The sequence below is a fragment of the Corapipo altera genome, unplaced genomic scaffold, assembly GCF_003945725.1.
Source record: "Corapipo altera isolate COAL_440 unplaced genomic scaffold, ASM394572v1 1, whole genome shotgun sequence".
Taxonomy (NCBI): Eukaryota; Metazoa; Chordata; class Aves; order Passeriformes; family Pipridae; genus Corapipo; species Corapipo altera.
Window position 1 is genome coordinate 35875115 of NW_020884873.1, and position 21452 is coordinate 35896566.

The window sequence follows — 21452 nt, forward strand, 5'->3', positions numbered from 1 at the left end:
GAAGAGGATCCTTCTGAGAGAATAGTTTATTGAGTTCAAATCAATCAAAAATAATTCAAAATAGCATACGTTCCAGATATTCCCTCATGAAAATATATTCCTTTTCTGAAATGAGACCTGTTCATGCTCCATTTACTAATATTTTTTAAACTTTACTTTTTTTTTTTAAACTTACTGTCCTCTCAAATTAATACCCCAAACATGAGACAGTTGTACAATCAGAAAGGCATGTGTCCATGTCTCCTGTTGCAATTAATTTTTCCACATACATATATATACATAAATAGCAACTGAAGAAGAGATTTCAGCCTTACTAGGATCCTCTACAGAAGCAAAGTGTAGTTTCAGAACAGTTAGTTTCCTTGCCTCAACCAAGAATATTTACTCATTTATATGAAGAGAGGCATCTGCACAGAGATATTATTGTTTAAGACAATCACCTGGCATGTACAAAGGGCAGATGAGTTCGGAAAACTCTCCACCTATTTGAAAAATTACAGACTTCTGGATTATCAATTTCGGGCTGATTAGCCACAATCTCCCAGTGTTCAATACTTTGTCAAGAGGCTATAACATGGCTGGGTGCAGCCACAGTCATGCTGAAAGCATGGAAAATAACCTATGTACAAATGTACAATGTTACTGAATACTGAAAAATGTGGTAAATGGTTGAGGAGGAGGTAATAATTTAGTTCTGGTTACAAGAACAAATTAACTTAGAGTTGGCATATAACTTATTAAGAAAGATTTATAAGATTTCATTAGATTGGACCTACCAAGGTCAAGCAAGACTCTGTTGTACTGAACATAAAATGAAGGGTGACATAGCTTATTCTGTGTTTCCTCATCTTATAAGTTCAGCTGCTTAAACCTTTTCTTTTCACACCCATGTGACCTATACATGGTCACCATTCTTCAACTTCCTTTCATGCAAATTAGCTTAACATCCCCATGAAAAAAACCCAAACCAAACCAAACCAGTTTTCTCCCTAGTCCTTTGTTAAACAGACAATTATCCTTAAAAATTGAATTATAATAATTTTTTTCTATCCCTGACAGATTGCTCCATCTCTACAACATAACAATGACCATGAACAAAGACTGGTTCATAGGTGTTCTTTTCTGCTTCCAAGGAAAAGGATGGGCAAGGGAGGAGCACAATCTGCATTGCCTCTCTTCAGAAGGGAATTTACAGCTCTAGTCTTGAGTTAAACAGCCATTTATGCTGAAGAACATGTAGCCCAGAGCTCTGCCTGTCATCTTTGTGTATGTGTGTATCTGTGTATGTGTGTATGCCTGTGTGCCTGTGTGTGCCAAAAGAATAGTGCCTGCTTTGAAAACCTTTGCTTCTGTCACATATTTCCTAAATTGGACACACAGGTAGTCTCAATAAAAAATAACAGCTCTCTTAGAAATATTCAGTTGCCTAGATTTTTATAAAGTACAATATCAATTCAAGAATTTTTCTTTTGTTCTTCTGAAAAACTATTACTAACAAAGTCGAAAGTGAAAAATGAGTCTGTGAGGTCAGACTTGCTTCTAAATACAATTTACTCTTACCATACTGGTATTACTGTTATGGCTATTATGACATTTCTATGTATAAAATTTATATTATAAGAAGATCTGTTTTCATTCCAAGTGATGCTTTTTCATTTTTCCCTAGAAATATTCAACCAGAATGTTATTTACAATAATTACCTGGTTTTTATGTTGCAATGGGTTTTTTTCTGTTAGACACTCTCATACACACATTCATACATATATAAGCATGCATATATATATTTATATATTTTTTTTATATTGTTTTGAATCTGCAAATTTGAATTAGGAAATCATATAACTGCTGCAAACAGAGCAAGCAATTCTTGTTGCATCAAAAAAGACTCAATATACAAACTATGATGATTATAATAACATTTCTTTACAGTGAAAAGATTAACATTTCAAATATTATGTTACGGTGACAAGATCCCCTTTACAATGTGCCTTTATATGCTTCTTCTATCTTTCAGAACCTCACTTTTCTGTGAAAATGGTGTCAAAGAAACGAATGCAGTATGTTTTCAAGTAACCCTGCAATCATTATGTGTAGAGCTCAGAAGCAGATCAGAGAACTATAGAAGTAAAAGAGAAAGGAAATCCTTATGTTCTTTCCACATATGAGGCTCTAGGAAGCATATGATTGAATGAATAAAGAATCGAGCTGCAGTGATTAGATGTCAATGAGTTACTGCAGATGAGCAGAATTTCTGTAAACCAACAAGACAGTCAATCAGTTTAAGCTTGCAGGTGTAATCTCAGAGCATAAACTGTACCTCATAGAAGATTTAACCTTCTGCCATCATGAAAGTAATTCATGATGTTTTATGGTTCTAGATGGTGAATGCCATAATCTTATGAAGATTACATGAAATTAATCTGCAAAATTTCACAGCAACTGGGTTTGGTTTTCTTTCTCTCTCTGTCTTTCTTTCTTTCTTTCTTTTTTTTTCTTCCCCATAGGAAAACATTGCATTTTACAGGACAAACATTACGTGCTTACATAGTCTAATAAATAGTTTACTGGGAAAATATTAAAACAGTTTTACATTGAGATGGTCTGGGATAGTTAGAAGACATTTACACTTGTAACATCCTCTTTCTTTGGTGAGTGGAAAGGACTTCATTAGATACCATGTCTGAAGAAAAACTACAGAGATGTCATTAGATACAGTATCTGGAGAAAAACAGTATCTGGTATCTAGGGGAATGTCACAGTAGGGAAAGATTTGAGGAATGTAATGATCAAGGCAATCAGGATTAGCAGGATAGCAGGCTGCATAGAGCAATACATTTTGCTGGGGTTTTTCCCAGTTGAAGAACTCCCTCAAGAAACTCACATTATGGCTATAAGTCATTCGTGAATCAACATTTACAATCAATACCCTTACCTGAGGCAAGGGAGCAAACCAGAAAACAAGACTGTCCAAAATGTGTGCATCATAGTAATTGAAGGAGATGACCAATGGTTTTGTTTGAACCCTACACTTTGAACTGGAAGATTCCTTGATCCTGGCTAGTAGAACTTGGATTAATAATAATGAAATATTGATGGCATGTCTGCCATTATAATCCAACATGATAAAAATAGGGGAAATATTGTTAAAGTTTATGACTTGACAGTTTCCAATTAAGAGTTGATTATTTTGTTTTAAAAAAAAATCTGTGGAATAAAAAAGCTAAGCTTGCAAGCTTTTGAAATGCATTTAAAAGCACTACATCATGTTGCAGGATGCTCTGAGCCACCCTAACATAGAGAGAAAATGTGATTAATTGTCCAGAGAGAGAGTGAAAGTTATTACAGTGGTTGGTTTGTGTGAGCAGTTTTCATCATTCTCCAACTGTGTCTTGGTCCAAGTTAAATTTCAGCAATATGAAGTTTGGATTAAGTTTCATCCAAAGGTGTTGGAAACTAAACCCTTGTTTACTTGGTAGTACAGTTGTCATTAGAGAGACTGAAACCATCCTCATGGAATGATGAATCATTCAGGAATGTTGTGCATCCCAGATAGAAAGGTGGGATCGACAAACCAGTGGCCTCCTCTCAATACCCCTTCTTAGGGGATTTGTACTTGTCTGATAGTCTTGTGGAATTTAGGTCTGCAGGTGATGCATCTGTAGACATATAATACAACTTCTGTTATACGATGAGGTGCATCAGTAAAAGGAAGGACTATGAGAATGTCAATCAGTCATCAAGTCAACAAAATTATACTGGGTGGGGAGCACCGCAAACTAATATGAGAAATCAGAGATCTTTTCTGTGGAAGTAGAGAGTACTAAAGACTCTACTACTGATGTATTTTCTTGAGTTCTAAGTTGATACCTTAGATGATCAAAATAGCTGAGCTGCATAAATGTGTAAATTACTAGAATGAGTGGAGAATAAGGTCAATATTAACAGCAGATATTGCAAGAGCAAAAGAATACCTCTGAAAGAATATTGTTGTGTTTATAAATATATAAAAAGAATAAAAGCTAAAAAGAAGGAAGTATTAAGTATTAATCATAAAGGATAGTGTTGTCATAAGATCAAATTATTATAAATTTACCATGAATATATTTAGGCTGGAAAATTAGAAGCTGTGTTTATAAAGAAGAAAGAAACTTCATTAGACTGGTAAGTTGACTGTAGTTAAAAGTTCATTTGTATTCTTTGTATCTTTCACTAGTTTTCAGTGATGCTTCCAACAAATGCCCCATCTATAAGAAGACTTTTGATATTTATTGCAAAGACCAGGTTTTGAAAAAGAAAAAAGGAAATATGATGATATTTTCCCTTTGATGGGCCATGAAGTGTTGCCTCCTAGAGCATGTGCACATTCTCAAACAGTAGACTTGCTATTTTAGAATATTTAGTCTGTAACTACTTAATTCAGTAGCGATCATACTAGATCAACATAGTACAAGAGACTGGGTTGACAAGATAGGAGGGAAAGAGAGACTGGACAAAGATTGCATGTGGATTTGAGTGACAAGAGTAATAGAAGCTTTGAGTTTTTGTCAGGTCAGAACCTTTGACAGCATGAAACTTACTTATCTCTTCAGTACTGCACTACCTGCAGCTTCTTAATCACTTGCAGTTCCTGTAAATCAGTGTTTTTCATACATCTATATGAAAAAAACAGATAATGTATAAATAGAAACATTGTGAATAAAGTAAGGATGTTTGCCAAGCCTACTTTCATAGTTTTCCCTGGGTTCTTTGCTCAGTTTAATTACTAGAAGCACAATTCATCTGATATTTTAGGAGAAACTTAATATAATATTTTTCACTTTTTTTCCTGTTTTTATATCTAAATGTAATCAGACATGACTGATGACCTGTTTGCTAGCGCCACTGGAAACATGTCATAGAGCCTCCATAAAGATGCTTTCTCCCCCAAAGATACTTTGATAGATTTATATGCATGATGCAAAGTCATGAAGGGATAGCCAAGTGTGTTGTGAAAGACCTAGTTTGGTTCCTTGCTTATTTTTTTTCTCAGACTGTTGTACTTGCTGCTTGCACATCAATGCACCTGCCATCGTAGTACAAGGTTTCATGTTATATTCTGTTGTATTTTGACCAAAAAATTCAGGTGGAGGCATTGTAACACTGAGGTCCATAATTCAGGAAAATACTGTTCTACTAGGGTCTCAGGCAGTATTTTTTGACTATTTTTGGAGATTTCGACTTACGCAAAAAATGCACTTGTAACACCTTAAAAATTAAAAGGCAACCCCTGAAACACAGATAAAAGCTGACTCTGAGATAGAAGATCTAGGCAATTAGACTGTAAAATACTTCCAAGAGTTCTGTTCTGATATCTGTATCAAAGACCCCTTGACTTCAAGCAAAAAGAACATTCTACAAGTAGGGTCTTTTGGACAAACTGCAGAGTCCCATATTTTTTCCATCTGATCTTTGTAGTGCAAAAGATAGGTTAGTGTTATTTGGGAATTTAGATAGAGGTTATATATTGAAAGTTAATCCTGTTGCATATTTTTCCTGAATCTGTTAACAAATGTCTATATAATCTATGCCACTGGAATAAAGGTGATTTCTATGACACATCCCTTCAGATACTATTCTCCAAATTTCCCATTACTGTACATCAGTATCTTGTAAGTATCCAGATGTAATAGGAAGATGAGCATAAATTATTATGAAATTTGTCGGTAGGAGTATTGGGCAATGACTAGAAATCTGAAATCTACTCACAGTTCTGCTCATAGCTTTTTACAGCTCTCTGCCCCATCTTCCTTTCTTCATAAAGTTAAAATAACAATCTATTTCTATTGTAAAGCTGTGGTGAGATTTCCCTGTGGAGAGCTTTATCTGAATGATGGGAAGGATGGCAATGGTTACCTAACCACATTTCTGTTGCAGAAACATTTATATGCAGGTATAACTTCAATTATTTGCAATAGGTGCCACGTTTGTCTTCTAAAAAGACATTGCTTTTTTAATTCAGTGCACATATTCTCTGACAAAAGAACGTTTCATTAAATCTGAGTTAAGGTTGTCCATAGGTTTGTGCCCTACCTAAGGGTTAGGGTGAGTGAAATGTAACATTTTAAAATCAAAATATTCTGAATCATAGGACATGAAATTGTTAATCTACCACCTTTGAGCAATGTCCTTAAAAGTCCCCAATATACAGATTCATACTTAGTCTTTGCCAACAAGGTCATATTGGAGAGGAAAGAGAATGATATCTAACACTTTTTTTTTACTTTTTCAAAGGTAAAGGTGTGGCTAAATGAAATACTGTGAGTTGAAGGTATCCCCATGTGGGTTATAGCTAGGAAGTAACTCCAAATATACAATGATTTACAATCCCTTTATATATTTCCGTAAATTAAGTTGTCTTTTTTTTCTGCAGGATTTTTGCTTTCACAGCACTGAAAAATCTATTACAAGAGATGGCTTGAATTTCTTTGCACTGGTATTGGATTAAGACACATATGCGTATCTCTTTCCTTGAATATACTCAGTAGACACTCAGATTCAGCTCTCCTTACACTGCCAAGCTTCTTTGACTAATCCTTTTACCATTCAATATCACTGTACTTAGCACAGTGAATCCAGTTGAAATGCATGTGGATTTTTGCCAACAGGGGAGGAAGAGTAGAGTCAATACTTCACTATCTTATTTTAGCATTCTTTTTCTTGATTTTCACAAGTTTAAGTTATACACGCATCAACTTGTTGTTTCCTGGTTTGCAGATATATGAAAGTCACCAGATTAAGCATTCTGGAAAGGAACACGACTGTACTGATATTTCAAATCCTGGTAAAAGACATTTTTTTCAGATATTTATTGTGTGCCACATGTTTCAGACCCAAACAAGGTAAGTTGCCAAGAAATGTTTTACACAAAGTGTGGAGAAACAGAGAGAGGGATTATGTGGCTGTTAGGAGCTGCTGTACATACTTGAGGTCATACAAAAGTTTGTCAAATAGAGCAAAGTAAGAAGAATGTTCAGGATTCAGTAAGAAAAACAAGGTAGTCACAAGATGTTTTCATGATTTAAAGCTCTATAGTTGGGATCTGAAGGATATGACAGATACAAAGGGTTTCTCTGCAGTGCTTGCTGCTGGCAGTGATTTTAGGTGTCCTGGGACTAAGCAGTAGGAAACAGAGACATTGTGAATACCAGAGGGAACAAGATCAAGAACAGAATCTGCAAGAATTTCAGCAGACAGTTTGCCCAAAAACAAAATACAGTTTTACGGATTTCTTTTGAACATGAGGATGTCTATGGCATTGTTTTACATTTAGCTTTCTGCTTGTCCTAAGACAGAACTTTGGGACTTGGGAGAGCAAAATATTGTCAAACCACCAATCATCCAGAAAAATATGAAAAAGCACTATGATAACTTATCAAGGATCTGGTAGAGCCTTCCGGTGGAAGCAAAAATAGAATAAATGTTAGAGAAAATGCATCATTCATCTCTGGTGTGGCTACACTCATGCAATGACATTGTACAAGAGGTGATTACTGATGAGGTGATAACAGGCAGTAGGGAGCCATGAATAAAGATATCCAAGGAAAGTCATAAACACACGATTCATAAAAAAGGAGTACCTTTAGAAACATTTCACTTTTCAAACTGTTATGCAAGGCTTCCTTGAGGAATAACGTTTCTAAGCATGAAATCAAATCAGTTTCTTCTTTGCTTTTGTTAACAAAATTAATACTCCAATTTTTACCTTGGAAAGAGACTCCATAGTAAAAAAAAAAAACCACACACAAAATCCAAAATCAAACAACAAACAAACTCTTTTTGAAAAAAATTCATCGATGACTTTGCTAAAGTTTTCAAACTTTACAAAATTATGCAGATGAAATGCCAGATTGCCACACAGTTTGGATCATAACATACAAGGTAGGTGTTTTCATGCTGCAGGATAATCACAAATAAATCTTCAGTTTCTACCTGCAGGAATAGCTACTAAAATTGCATAACTATAAATAACAGAATAACTCTAGCTGGTACAACTTCTGGCTGTAAGGAGAAGAAAAAAAGGGAAAATCAAAGGAGAAAACAAATAATACAGATGCCTTTTACACATTAATTTGATTGTGCATGAAAGCTTCAGAGCTCTGGATTTTACCCAATAACCCTCTAAAGAACATTTTGTCTCAACAGAATTTTATAAGGATACGGTGGATAAAAGTGTGAATCTGAAAAAGTAATAAAAATATATCAGTATCAGATTTTTTAATAGTGTCTTTATTACTGTAACACAGAGCCTGCATGTGAATACAATACTTCTGCATCTGTTTTTAGGGAGTTGACTGTAGAACTATGTTGGTGTTATCAGCATTTAATTGTGTGAGTGGAATAGTGGTGCTACACAGAAAAATTATTACAAACTCCCAGTGTTTGCTGATATTGAGGATTTCTGGTTAATGACATTATTTCAGATCTGGATAATACTGCATATGTACCACAACATATAGTCCACTGTCACAGATGAGCTCACGAAGTTTGGATCCTCAACAACATATGGTTTTGGAAAAGTTTTCATAACATAGTCTATGTGTTTATTCTTTTTAATGTAAAATATCCTTTCCATACTATAATTCATTATTTAGTAGGACATATCAACATCATGATTAAAATAACACCTTCCTCACTCACAAGAAAAGGACATCAGGTTAATCCTAATATTGAGATCTTTTTTTTTGTCCTAAAGAATGACTACTCATCAAATGTACTTTACCCAAAATGTAAAAAATATTTTATCCTTTTGTTGTTTGCAACATCTTCTCTAACTTAAACATTTCCTCTCATTTAAATTCTGAGTGAAGCAAAGTCACACTCCGAGGAACATGCACAACTCAAAATTTTGAACTCCTGAGTTCACAGTATCCATTGCTAATGTGGATGGGTACTTTGTGCTGATACTTTGTGTTGCATGTTGAACTTGAAGTTCTATTTGTTCTTTACTTTTGTCTAATCTGAGATAACTCCTTAATGGTTTTTCAGTGTTGATAACAAAGAAAAATCTGTTCTGTTTATTTTTAGATAACATGGACATGTTCAAAGTTTCCTATAGCAATAAATAGTCTGAGTTCGTATTGTTTATATTATCTTTGGTTATTGTTCCATTTAGGAATTTCAGCCAATGTTTAAGATTCATTAAAGTGTATAGCAGATATGACTTACTATAAAGTAATTAATAACTAATTTTTCTAACCATTAGCAAGTACAAGCAGAAGGAAGTGTTTTTTTACTTCATACATTTTATGAAATATTTCTGTCTTAGGTTCTAAATTATGCAAACAGCTGCTTAAAAATATATACTTTTTTCCATTAAGATCTTTGTTTACATTTCATAAGTATTATAATAGCACCTAAGGAACAAGAACATAATAATAAAACTAGTGGTTATTCTTAAACTCTGAAACAAAGAAATTTTTTTTCCTTTTTTTTTTTAAGAAACTTTGCAGAAGAAAACATTTATTGGTTGGAATTCAAAAATCTTTTAAGACGACAAATATTATTCATGATTCATACCAAAGAAAGAAATAATTCTAAAGGTCCTAAATCATGTAAGAAGAAACAGAAACTAAAATCCAGGCACTTGCTGAGCTTAGATTACTTTTCACGATTACCCACAGACTAGCAGTCTTCAAAACTGAGTATATCATCCCCGGCAATAGGTGATAACAGCTGCTAAAGTAAAATGGATCATGGTTGTATAGGGATTTGTAAATAATCAAGAGGACTATAAAGAGAGTTAGTCTCAGCAAACTGAGACCTCCAGGGAAAGAACGAACGCTGAGAGAATCTGCAAGATGTTCCTTTGAATTAGCTTTTCCTTGTGTAGTGTAAGAGTTATTTCTAGAGGTTATCAAAGATCAGACAATCTATGGTCATACATCATGTGTGATCAGAACCAAATAATCAAAATAAAATGCAACCAGCAGTGCATTAAAGAGGTGAATAGAAAGTCCAGCCTATGTGGCAAATCTCGTTTATCTGTTTTGAACAATGAAGGCTTTCTACTGAGAAGCCTTTTCAGGAAATGAAGGACTTGACAAAGTCAGTGATCTATGTTTTAGCACTTATCTACATTAGTGCAAACTCTTAATCAAGATATGCTACACCATTATTAAACTTAGCTTGCATACACAGACTGTAGTTCAGTTAACCTCTCCATATTGAACGAACTCAGCCTTTGCAGGCAATAGATCTATAAAAAGCAAAATGCCCTTGAAATATCATCTTGTGAACTGGCTACACCCCTCTTCAAAAGAATACTCAAGTTTTTAAAAGTAATGTGTTTCAGAACCCCCCAGTCTTATCTACTCTTTCCTTCTGGTCTGTGAATTTTTGCATTGCACTTTGAATTCTTGTATATGACTTCATCTATTTCTCCTTCAGGCAAGCATCAGTGAGAGGAAGAGAGAAACATGGGTCATACTGACTCTTCTCCCACACTGCTTTTTATGCCCTCAAAGAAAAAAACAACATTTGTTCCAGATTCTAATTCATTATCTAAATAGCAGTTTGTGCACATGTACTAATTTAGGCAAATTTTCCAGCTGATTCCAGCTATTCTAGCCTGGTGAGGGATGGTATGGATAGCTCATTCATAGAATCATACAATAACCTAGGTTGGAAGGGACCCACAAGGATCATTGAAATCGAACTCCTGGCTCTGCACAGGACCATTCCAAGAATCATACCATGTGTCTAAGAGTGTTATCCAAATGCTTCTTGAACTTTGGCAACCTTAGTGCTGTGACCGCTTCCCTGGGGAGCCTGTTCCAGTGCCCAACCACCCTCTGGGTAAAGAACCTTTGCCAAATGTCTAACCTAACTACCACTCCCACCATCACCCCTCCCCAACACAGCTTCAAGCCATTGCCTTGTGTCCTATGACTGGTCAGCAAAGAGAAGATTAGCAATGTCTAATACATTAGCAGTATCTAATCCCCCTTGAGAGGGATGTTCATGGCTACAATGCAAATTACTCTTCAGAGGTCTGATGAGGCAAATGTAGGAAGACACAAGAGAAGATGTCAGAAACAGAACTGGTAGGGGAACAAAAACCAAGACTTCATAATGAACATGAAATGAAATAGCCATATTGGTTTTATTCAAAATGACAGAATGATCTATTAACATGTAAACTTTCTAGATTCAAGATCTCTGTCCACTCACTAGTATACTAAAAGAGTCTTCTTTTCTCTGCAGTGCTCTTTGAGGCAATTTTACTTACATTTTGACTAAATTAAATAAGTAATAGGCATTTTAAACATCTAAAACAGCCCACAATAGTTTTATTTATCTTCTTATTTTTGAAATAACTTACTTCAAAGTTCCTGGAGAGATTTCAGCCATGTCTACTCATTTATTACAGATTGATAATTTCTGAAAAGAACCTTTTGAAGATTGTAAAGATGACCACTCAAAAATTTGATGAATATTAGTTCTGTTTGCCTATTTAACATTATTTAGATTGTATATGGATTTTGAGATAGTCTTTAGTGATAAAATTGCTATCAAATTTTCTTCCTTCTCAGTAAAACAGCACACTGTGTAAAAGCTCCATACAGATATAGTGATAAAGTAATAATTTAAATTTCATGTTAAGTTAAGGAAGGGAGAAACAGATCTCCAAAATAGATCTAGTTTAGTGAGGGTGGGTCTAATATTGTAGATAAACTGATATAACTCCTGCTTCCTGATTTTAGACTGTGTGTCCCATCTCTATCATGGTGCTAGCTTACTGGCTTTTTTTGTTTGTTTCTTGATTTTGTGAGAAAGATTTTTACATTTTTGTAGATTAGGTTAGCTTTTTCCTGATATTTTTTGTAATTGAATAGGGCCCCAAAAACTGTAAGGTTAGTAAACAGCATACAGAAGAATTGGGAATTCCATGATGGAAGCTATGAAATTAGTTTATCTTCAGACATGCTTTGAATTTTCTTTTTTTTTTTTTCTGTTTGTTCCTCTATCAAGTATAGAAAATTTAGCCTTCCCAGAGAAGGGTCCAATCCTAAACTAGACACCTACCCCCCTTTTTAAGGAGGAAAGGAAAAATAGGAAATAGTACTAGGAAACAATAGGAAGTGTCCAGTACTTCTATTCCCTTGGTATTTATTCCACCCAAGGAAACAATTATTGATGTCCATACAAGATGAAACACAGGGCATATCACCTTCATAATAGATTCTAAGATCTCCTGTGTGAATAGACTCTTCATCCCTTTTCTTAAAATTGAGCCATTCTCATTTTGCCTGTGGACATAAAAAAGAGAAGAGAAAGACGGACTGTACTGGATTATTAGGACACTCAGCTGGGAGTGAGGCACATAATTCTAGTTCTGCCCATTAAGCATCATAGGCAACTGGAGTACCAGTTACCAGAGATATACCTAAGTATCTACAAGTATATACCACATATCTACAAGGTGGTGAAATGCTCCTTTTCTGTACAATTTTGTTGGTTTTCTTTTAAAAAGCCAGTATACTGTAGGGCAGAATTCCTTGGTTATATAAAGTATCCTTCCAAGACATCATTAACAGAAGAGGTAATATATATCAGCAGAATATAAAACAGAGAAGAGAGCCTAATTATCCTGGAACACATGTAGTAAAAATAGTCCTACCATGCTCAAAAGATACCTCTCAATAATAATTTAGGTAGGTTGGTGACATTTAGTATTCTAGAAAGTTTGAGAGCATGCTGAATGGATTCTTTCTTCAGTAGCTAGATTTCACTGGGTGGAGATGATCACTAAGAATTTGTACAACTATGGTAAAAAAATATAATCCCCTAGCTACTAAAGAAGAAATTTTGTGGTTAAAAAAAAAAAAAAAAAAAAGTGTTCAATATTCTGAATTGGTTGTGATAATATTTTTTCTTTAAAAAGAAGTTTGTTTTGTTTGGAGATCTGTGCCTCTGCTGGCTTACATTTAGACTTAGCTTTATACTTGAAGTACAGTCCCAAATAATATAAATGGTTGAAGCTGTTCGGACTATTAATGTGTAACAAAGAGGATAGTCTAAGGTAAGATGAAACAATGTAGGAACATAACTAGACATCCAGATAAGTTCTGAAATTGGTTCATGTAGAAAATTTAAAACACAACAACAAATTCAATGCTAAAGAAAGCATATAATTAGGAAAAGTGTGTGGCTGTGGGATGTGCCAATATGATCAAGGTGATTTCTTGACCTGTGGAAAGAAAATTATGAACCAAAATCTGTGGAAAGTTATGTTTCGGGGAAAGTTTTTACCTATCCGATTGCTTTCTTAAGGGCCTTTCTTAATACAGAAAGGGCTTTTCTTAATAAATGAAAGTTCAGAACAGGGAAAAGATACCATCAAAAGAAGGAGTTTGAAATTCCAACAGAAGACAACTGTCCTGTCACTCAAGCACAATAAGTGCCAGACAAAGCTGTCACCTGTAAGCAGGGCCTTGGGTACGTACTTGTACAAAGACAGTGATCACTTGAGACTCAAGCATATGCTTCCAAAGCATGAATTGACTAAGTGTTGGTGTGCAAAAGCAGAAAAAGAATCTCAAGGTTTACTGCATGCAAGGAAGGAACTATGTTGCTTTTTTTACCTAAGGGAGATCAGATTTGGTAGAAAAAGGTCATGAGTTTTGAAAGACGACCACAAAAAAAGGAGTCAGAAAAGGCTTCTGATTTTCAGAAATTTTTCTTTTTCAGTTTTAATTGTATGATTTACAAGCAGAGATGGAAGAGGAAAAGATTTTGTGGGAACAGGAAGCTTTTTTTAAGCTTGAGGTAGAAGTGAAATAGGAAGACATACGAGTCTGATACTAGAGCTAGGCAAGTTTGTTCAGAAGTGCTTCACAAGGTGTGACAGTCCTCTCTCAGAGGATATGATCTGTCACTGCAGAAGCTGCAACATAAAATCAAACTGCCAAAGACAGTGATGGCTGTTAATATCTTGCCCTTATAACAACTTTGAAACAGATCTTTGTGACACTGTGAATTATACTGTGTTTAAGAACAACAGGCTTTATTCTGTGTTGATTTCAGATTGTTGGTTGCTATTTTCTACATGTGTTAGTACCAGAAATATACATGTTAAACATAAAACTACGTCAACTAAGTTTGTGGTTAAGTTAGAGTAGTATCCTTGAATCTGATCCTTTCACCCGGTTCCAGTGTTGTTCAAGTGAAATCAGAAATGAGATCATTCAAATATTTAACCAAAAATAATGCAATTATATGCTGTTTAAAATACTATAAGAGCTTGGTGAGTGGATTTGTGCTATATACATATCTATATACATATATATGGAGGGTGGATAAAGATGGACAGAGACAGTTAGGCCCAATGTAAAAATTCAGTTAAGACCATAGAACTGGGTTTATATGTATGTTACTAAAATTCAAATAAAATGTAACAATACGGGCAAAGAAACTAGGGATTTTTGAGGAACTTTGCCTTATTCTGGGGAGGTGGCAGCTAAGCAAAGCATAAAGAATAGAAAACATACTTTAGAGCCTTCATCAAGAGAAGAGAGGAAAGAGGCGGACCTGTATGCCTGTCTTCTAAAAAATAAAAAGCTAGAGAGCAAAAGAATCAGAGGAGGTGCTGAACAACAAAACACAGAGTAAATATGTAGTAGTGTGCATTGTCTCTCTGTAAAGGGTTGTTGAAGGGCAAGTAATGTGTAACTTCCTGTTGCAAGGTAACACCTCTGGAACACTCTCGTCAAACTGGTTTGATGTCTGTACACAAGGAGAGCCAATTTTGATACAAGTACAGCTTCAGACCTTTCCTCTTCCTTCAGATCTTAGAAAAATATTTGCAGCTTTCTTGATAAATAACAGAGGTTTGCCTTAGAAATTAGTCCAGGACAGAAATTTCACAACCTGTGGGACAGGTGCAGGTTCAGGGTTGGTTCCCAGATCCGTGAAGGTTGTGGGAAGCTGTTGTTCCCACTGCAGCTCTTACCCTGCTGAGATGACTGGCTTTCCTGTCAGGGAAGACTAGGTGTAATTAGTGTGTGGTCAGGTCTTGTTTTGGATACGTATTGGGGAAAATAGAAACTTGGAATGAGCAATGGGGCACACCAGCCCCTTGAGGGCCAGTGCTTAGTTCTGAGACATTAACAGCCACCTAGCAGTGTTAAGGCTACTCAGTTTCTGACTGCTTAGCCTGATCCTTAATTTTTGATCTAGTTCTAGTGAACCTGATCTGACAGCACCTATATTATCTCTTCTGTTTCATTACCAAATGTACTCGCCTCAGCTCAGCAGCTCCACTCCCTGAAGCCCTGCTAATTACCAGTCTTTTTCTCCTTGTTTTGTTTTTTCCTTTTGGGATATTTTTCAGTCCTATTTTCTTCTCTGCAAGTTCTGTACCACAATCTGGTCTATCATCCTTTTATTTGTTCCCATTTTAACTCGATAAGCCTTAGATTTGGATCTTGTTTCCTCTTTAGGTCAATACTTACACTTCTTTCATATTTCTTGCAGGCTGGAAAAACAGAGTGTACCACAGACAGCCAAGAAGAGACAGACTCCCTTTTATTTTTTCCATTTCTAGCATCTGTGCAGTCCCACTCCTACTTTCCTTAATGCAAAAACTGTTAAATGAAAAGTCTGACTTTTCATATAGTGACTTCATAACTGGAGTGTACCTTTGGGTTAAACAAGCCCATTGCCAAGCCTGTGACTCACTGCAGAAGATATGAAAGAACATATGGTCTACAAGCACTCTGAAGGTATGAGGGGACTGAGCAGAGTAAGCTGCCCCACAGATCTGGTACCTGCACTGGCTGGTCTGAATTTGTGATAAATGTGCTAGAAATCTTTGCTTCTTCTGGCAAGTTGTTGTTAAGCTTCTATAGGTGCTGTCAGGCCCCTGAGAGCACTAAGAGGTCTCAAATGCCCTAGCCAACCTCACCTGGGGCCCCTCATCCACACCCTGCCTATGGCTCCAGGACTCTCATTTAAGCTCAGGCTGGCAATCCTGGTTTAAGATATGACATAGCTGTACCTGTGTTAAGACCTTCTTCTGGCCTTGTCTCCTGGCTGGATCTCTCATACAGATCCCAGCCCTAGTTCATCACTCACTTTGTCCGTGTCTGTCTGGAGACCTATTAGAAACCCAGCCTAATATACAGCAACCACTGGGACCAATGCCACTCATAGCTTCTCAGCCCTGAGGGAGCAGCCATCCATTGCTGAGCCCTGACACCCATTTGGCTAGTCTGAAGACCAAAAAAAAATGTCTATATCCTTTTCCATATATTTATATGCCAGTGATAAAACAGAGCAATGATGCTAAAGGAGTACAGAATTATCTTCAGTTATCCTTTCTTCTGACAGAGCTTCACAGTATGCAGCTCCATGGCAGCTTTAACATCATGAGGAAGTTATTTATGGAAGGCACTGTAGGTGGGAAAAAGAAAATTCCATCCCTTCGAAGAGCTGGCTGCTTATGCAGTTCCTTTCTGTGCTAGATATCTCTGGTAGGTGTTTGTCTTCATGGCAGATTTCTGTTTAATGTTGTACTACTTTCTGCAGTGCACCGACTCTTTCAACCCCGCGCTTTACTTTTCTGACCTTGATTATACACTCCTTTTTATTGATAATAAGTTCAGGCTTCAAAAAACCCCCATATCATTGTACTTCTTATTCCCTGGCCAGTTCAAGATCCTTTCTCTCACAGAAAGTATTTGAGATTAGTATGTGACTTCTGGGTTTGCCTGAAAAAGTAAAGAAGCATTTGGACCTTTGGCTTGTGGGCCTTTTTAACTGCATTCCTCCCTTACAGCTTGGATCATGGAGCTGGAGCTGAGGGAGCAGGCAGGCATGCCTTCAAATTGTAATTTGTCTTCAGCTGCAGCTTTTCTTGGCACTTGAATGCAGTCCCTGAGTGTCACTGCTGGAGTGCTCCCATTCATGCTGTGTCTGTAACTGAGCACTTATGGCGTACTGATATAGGCACCTCTCTTTGTTTAGGAATATATTTCTGTACAAAAGCTGTTCCACTGGGTAACTATGGATTGTCTGGGGCTGGATGAGGTCATATATAAAGACACTTTTCTTCTTTCTTATTGCAAAATTTTCATTCCTTACACTGCTTACTCTTTCTGATTCTTGTCATCGTCCTCTCCTCCCTGATTGTCATTTTGCCTGCTTATTATGGATAGGAAGTTGTTAGTATATTGTTTTTAAATGACGAATTTTCAAAGAAGGAAAGTCTGGTTTGTTTTTTTTTTTCAATTCTTCTGTAGTTTACCTAATTTGGTAATTATATCAGCTAATCTTTCTAATCATATGATTCTGCTGCGTGTCAGAACATATGACTGAATTAGTTTACAAATCTGTGATCCTTTTTTCCTTAAACATAAGAAGGGTAGTGTCCAACATTTAGTTGTAATCTAGTGAATAAGACATACTTAAAAACTGATTTTTTTTTTTCCTTTTGACTTGCTTTTTTTCCCCCCAAGCTTTCAATCTGAAATAACAACAGCTGTTGAAGCATAACTTCTCTTTCCACATTGTTTATCTTGATAATTAAAGTTGGTTTGAGCATGTAGTATTTATATCTGAATTTCACTCTCCAGGGTGGGATTATGCCTCAGCATGGAATGATCTCAGATGGAAGACTACATCAAGATCTCACCCAGTATAAAACATACTTTATATATAGTAGGAGGGAGTGGGGTTAGCAGATTGCAGTGAAATACTTCCAGACAATAAGATGTGCCCCTGCTTATGAATTATTACATTGGGTTCCAGGGAAGAAGAAGCCTTATAAATTTGGTGAAGGGGAGCTACAGATATTGTTGAATATCTTCATTTTCTTAGTTTGCATTTTATTTTATTTACAGTCAGTTAGTTTACTTACAAGAATGATAGAAGAGTCATTAAGCCATTAAAATTAGAAATTCCAGTGATTAACAAAGGTTTCTTCCCTCTGTGAGTGGAGTCCTACTCCACATTCTTGCTGTCCATAAATTCAGGAGTACCTGATTTTTGGGATAGGAGTGTTGAATACATCTGAATGCAGTGATAGCTACATCAGTTCTTTGCAATCTGTTGGGTATGAAACTCAAAATGCTTTCATCACACTGGCCTATTGCAACATCTTTTGTATGACAGGTAGCATGTTATACAATGTTATTCACCCTCCTTCCCTGTTAATTCTGTTCAACCCAGCGCAGCAGATCACATAGCCTAGGAAACAATGTGATAATGGTGCCTCAATGAAGAACCTCAAAAGATCCTGGGGATGGTAGCTTTTAGAGAGATTGGGAACGTCATACTTCACTAGATTACTGGAATAAAGCCAGTTACCAGCATTGACATCTGACCTCCCAAAGTGTGTATTTCAAACTTTACTTTCATTTCTCACATTTCTGAATCACCTGGTTTCTTACAGTGGCATCTGTATCAAGTAGCTGGAAAGGTTTAAGCTATCTACATTATAGATGGGTGACTCCAAGCTTTTATCTTTGCAGAGGAGAAAAGATTTAAAATTAGTTGCCTTCATCCAGTTTCCTAGTTGCTTTTCCAATATTTGTTCACATACCATTACCTCCTGCTGTTTCTATTTACACTGCCAGTTCCGGCAATTTCTGTTTCTCTGTAAAACTCCTGTAAGCTTGGCCCATGTCTTTGCCATGTAAATTGAGCATTTATGAAGTGGAATGGTGACTGTGGCAGTAGATATTTGTATTTGATTTTGTCTGAGTAAAGTGGGAGGGTGAATCTACCCTGCGTATTTGTAATGGTTTGCAAATACAGTCACATTCTCTTTCATTTACCTAGTTGTTTTTTTGGGTATGGAATGCAGAAGAGAAGCTGCTGTTCCTAAAAACACAGAAACAGCAACACAAACTCAAAGAACTAATTTATGCCCTATTTTCACTAAGTCATGCAAATTGGAAAGTTTCAAAAGCCATAGCAATCTGATGGAAATGGTAAGATTATTGTTGGAAGCTGATTTTCACGTGTATATGATGTATGTATGCTTTCAGACAGTGTACAGACATCTATCAGCAAAAGGAAGTTGTATGCATTTATTAGTGACTAAGGACAGCCTTGTTTTCAGAGAGAAAGTGGAAATAATTTTGCCATGAAAAGGCATGGGTGAGGGTAAAAAGAAGAAAACATTAACTGAACATTTACTGTATGATGTATTCATGGATTTTCAGAAAGGAATCAAAAGAACGTATCTAACAAACCCCGCATACAAAACAGGATTAAAACTGACTGTCATGATTTAACACCAGTCAACAACTAAGCACCAGCAGCTGTTCGGAATGGGGAGAGAGTTAGAACAGTCAAAGGGAAAGAACTCGCAGGTTGAGATAAAGACAGTTTAACAGATAAAGCAAAAGCCATGAACACAAGCAAGGCAAAACAAATGATTCATCCACCATAGCCAGGCAGGTTTTCAGACATCTCTGGGAAAGCAGGCTCCATCACTCACAATAGTTACTTGGAAAGACAAACGACATCACTGAATGTCACCCCCTTCATCCTTCTTTTCCAAGCCACGTGGAATGGAATATCCCTGGGGTCAGTTGGGGTAAGCAGTCCCAGCTGTGTCCCTTCCCCCCTTCTTATGTACCCCCAGCTCCCTGACTGTTGGAGTGAAGCGAGAGTCAGAAAAGGCCTTGACTCTGTGTAAGCACTGGTCAGCAATAACAAAGGTATCTGTGTTATCAGCATTTTCCAGCTTAAATCCAAGACACAGCCCCATTCCAGCTGCTGTGAAGAAAAGTAGTTCTATCCCAGCTAAAACCAGCACAGTGACCTAGAAATTAATATTCAAAATGCATATTATGTGGCTGAGAGAGCTGGGGTTGTTTAGTTTGGAGAAGAGAAGGCTCAAAGGGGGGATGTTATTGCTCTCTACTGTTGAGGGGTACACTCAGTGCAGGTAGCTCAGTGTGCAGCTGTGGGATGAGCTGCACGTTGAGCTCTGCGGGCAGGGGCTGGACCCCAAAGCAAGAGTGTGTGAGCTGCTTAGAGACACAGCAGGAGCCAATGACTCGAAACCTGCGCTTAGATTGTAAGGATATAAACCCCTAGGGTTTCCTTTTTTTGATTGATCCTGATCTTGTTTCTTGCTCTAGAAGACTGCACACTGCTATTCTTTCCCTTGTCCCATGTAATATCTTACATATAACTGTTTTAAACATCAGCTATTCACATACACTACACACAGTGCAATCCCTACTTTAACACAATGTTGTGAAACAAGCAAACACAACTACATTGCAGAACTACTCATACTACTACAACTAATTATGTTTTTATTCTGGGTTTATAGTCAAGACTAAAGTGCACTAGAAAGAACACTGCTTTCCAAGCAGGGTCATCTGTTGAATCAAGGTAAGAGGAAAAGCCTGTTTTGGAAAGCTAGCCACTAATTCACAGAGGGTGAAGTGCCCTTCAGATGGATACGCAGATGGAAATCAGAAAAGATAAGTAGTTAGACTTTAAGAGTAAGACTTCATTGGGCTTAGAGGCTTTGCTCACACCGGTAAATAAAACAGAATTACTTTGTGGAATCAGGCACTAATGTGTGACTGTATGTATAATTTATTTGTTAGCACAATAAGTAATTGGTAAGATTTTGAATCAAATAGATATATTTCAGAAATTTGGTAAATTTGTTTCTCTCTTCTTTTGAAAGGAGAGTGTTTAAGCAGATAAATATGAACTAGAGCATAGTGTCACATAGGGTCTCAGGGTTAGAAAATTGCCACAACCTCTTTTATTTTCTTTTGTAGCTATAGTTACAGGCCTCAAAAAGGGGTCAGAGCATAGATAATCCTAGGACAAGATCATTGTACTGAGAAATGGGTAGTAAAAAGTGTAGTCAGTCAAGGTAAAGTGTTGATTAAAGATCTGATTCCAAGCTTATTCTGCATGTTCATCACTTCTATGAAATTCCCAGGGGACATTAGATGTGTCTTTCTATGCAGACCCTATGGGGAACAAACAGCTGCTTTCCCTTATAGTGCATCACTTCTAAGGACTAATGGGATTTACTGACAGGGAAAAAATAATTTGCACCTGACTATGCCATCTTCAGAGCATCTGGTCAATTTAAACTAATGTACATCAATATTCAGAAAGTGTGAATATTGACGTAATATTACACTTCATTATTTATAATGGATGTTACTATGTGCCAGTTTCTTTTTGGACTGGCTAGACAGAGGGTTACTTGTTTCTTTTTACCAAGAGTAGTGTGAAAATTCTGGATTTTGCTACAAACATGCATGAAGAACACAGTTCAGGAAAAAGAAAAGCTGCTGATACATGGATCAAATAAAAATTCTGATTCCAAATTACTTTTGTGTCTACAATTTTTTATTAGGACACAAATAGTCTGGAAATATTTTATGAAGTTAAGTTTCACAAGTATTTCAATAGCTTGTCTTCA

The 21452-nt window shown here is 36.4% G+C and overlaps 1 protein-coding gene across 7 annotated transcripts in view; it reads left to right on the forward strand.

The window, feature by feature from the left end:
* LOC113953507 (ataxin-2-like) overlaps nucleotides 1–21452 on the forward strand; it is a 52474-nt gene that overhangs the window by 24143 nt on the left and 6879 nt on the right. For 5 of the 7 annotated variants that reach the window (XR_003529902.1, XR_003529901.1, XM_027656712.1 and 2 more), the window contains one exon: nucleotides 1060–1628. The exons of the other annotated variants lie outside the window; for them this stretch is intronic. The gene's annotated coding sequence lies outside the window, so the exon portion shown is untranslated. Of the gene's footprint in view, nucleotides 1–1059; nucleotides 1629–21452 lie in introns of those variants that run through there. 7 annotated transcript variants of the gene reach the window in all.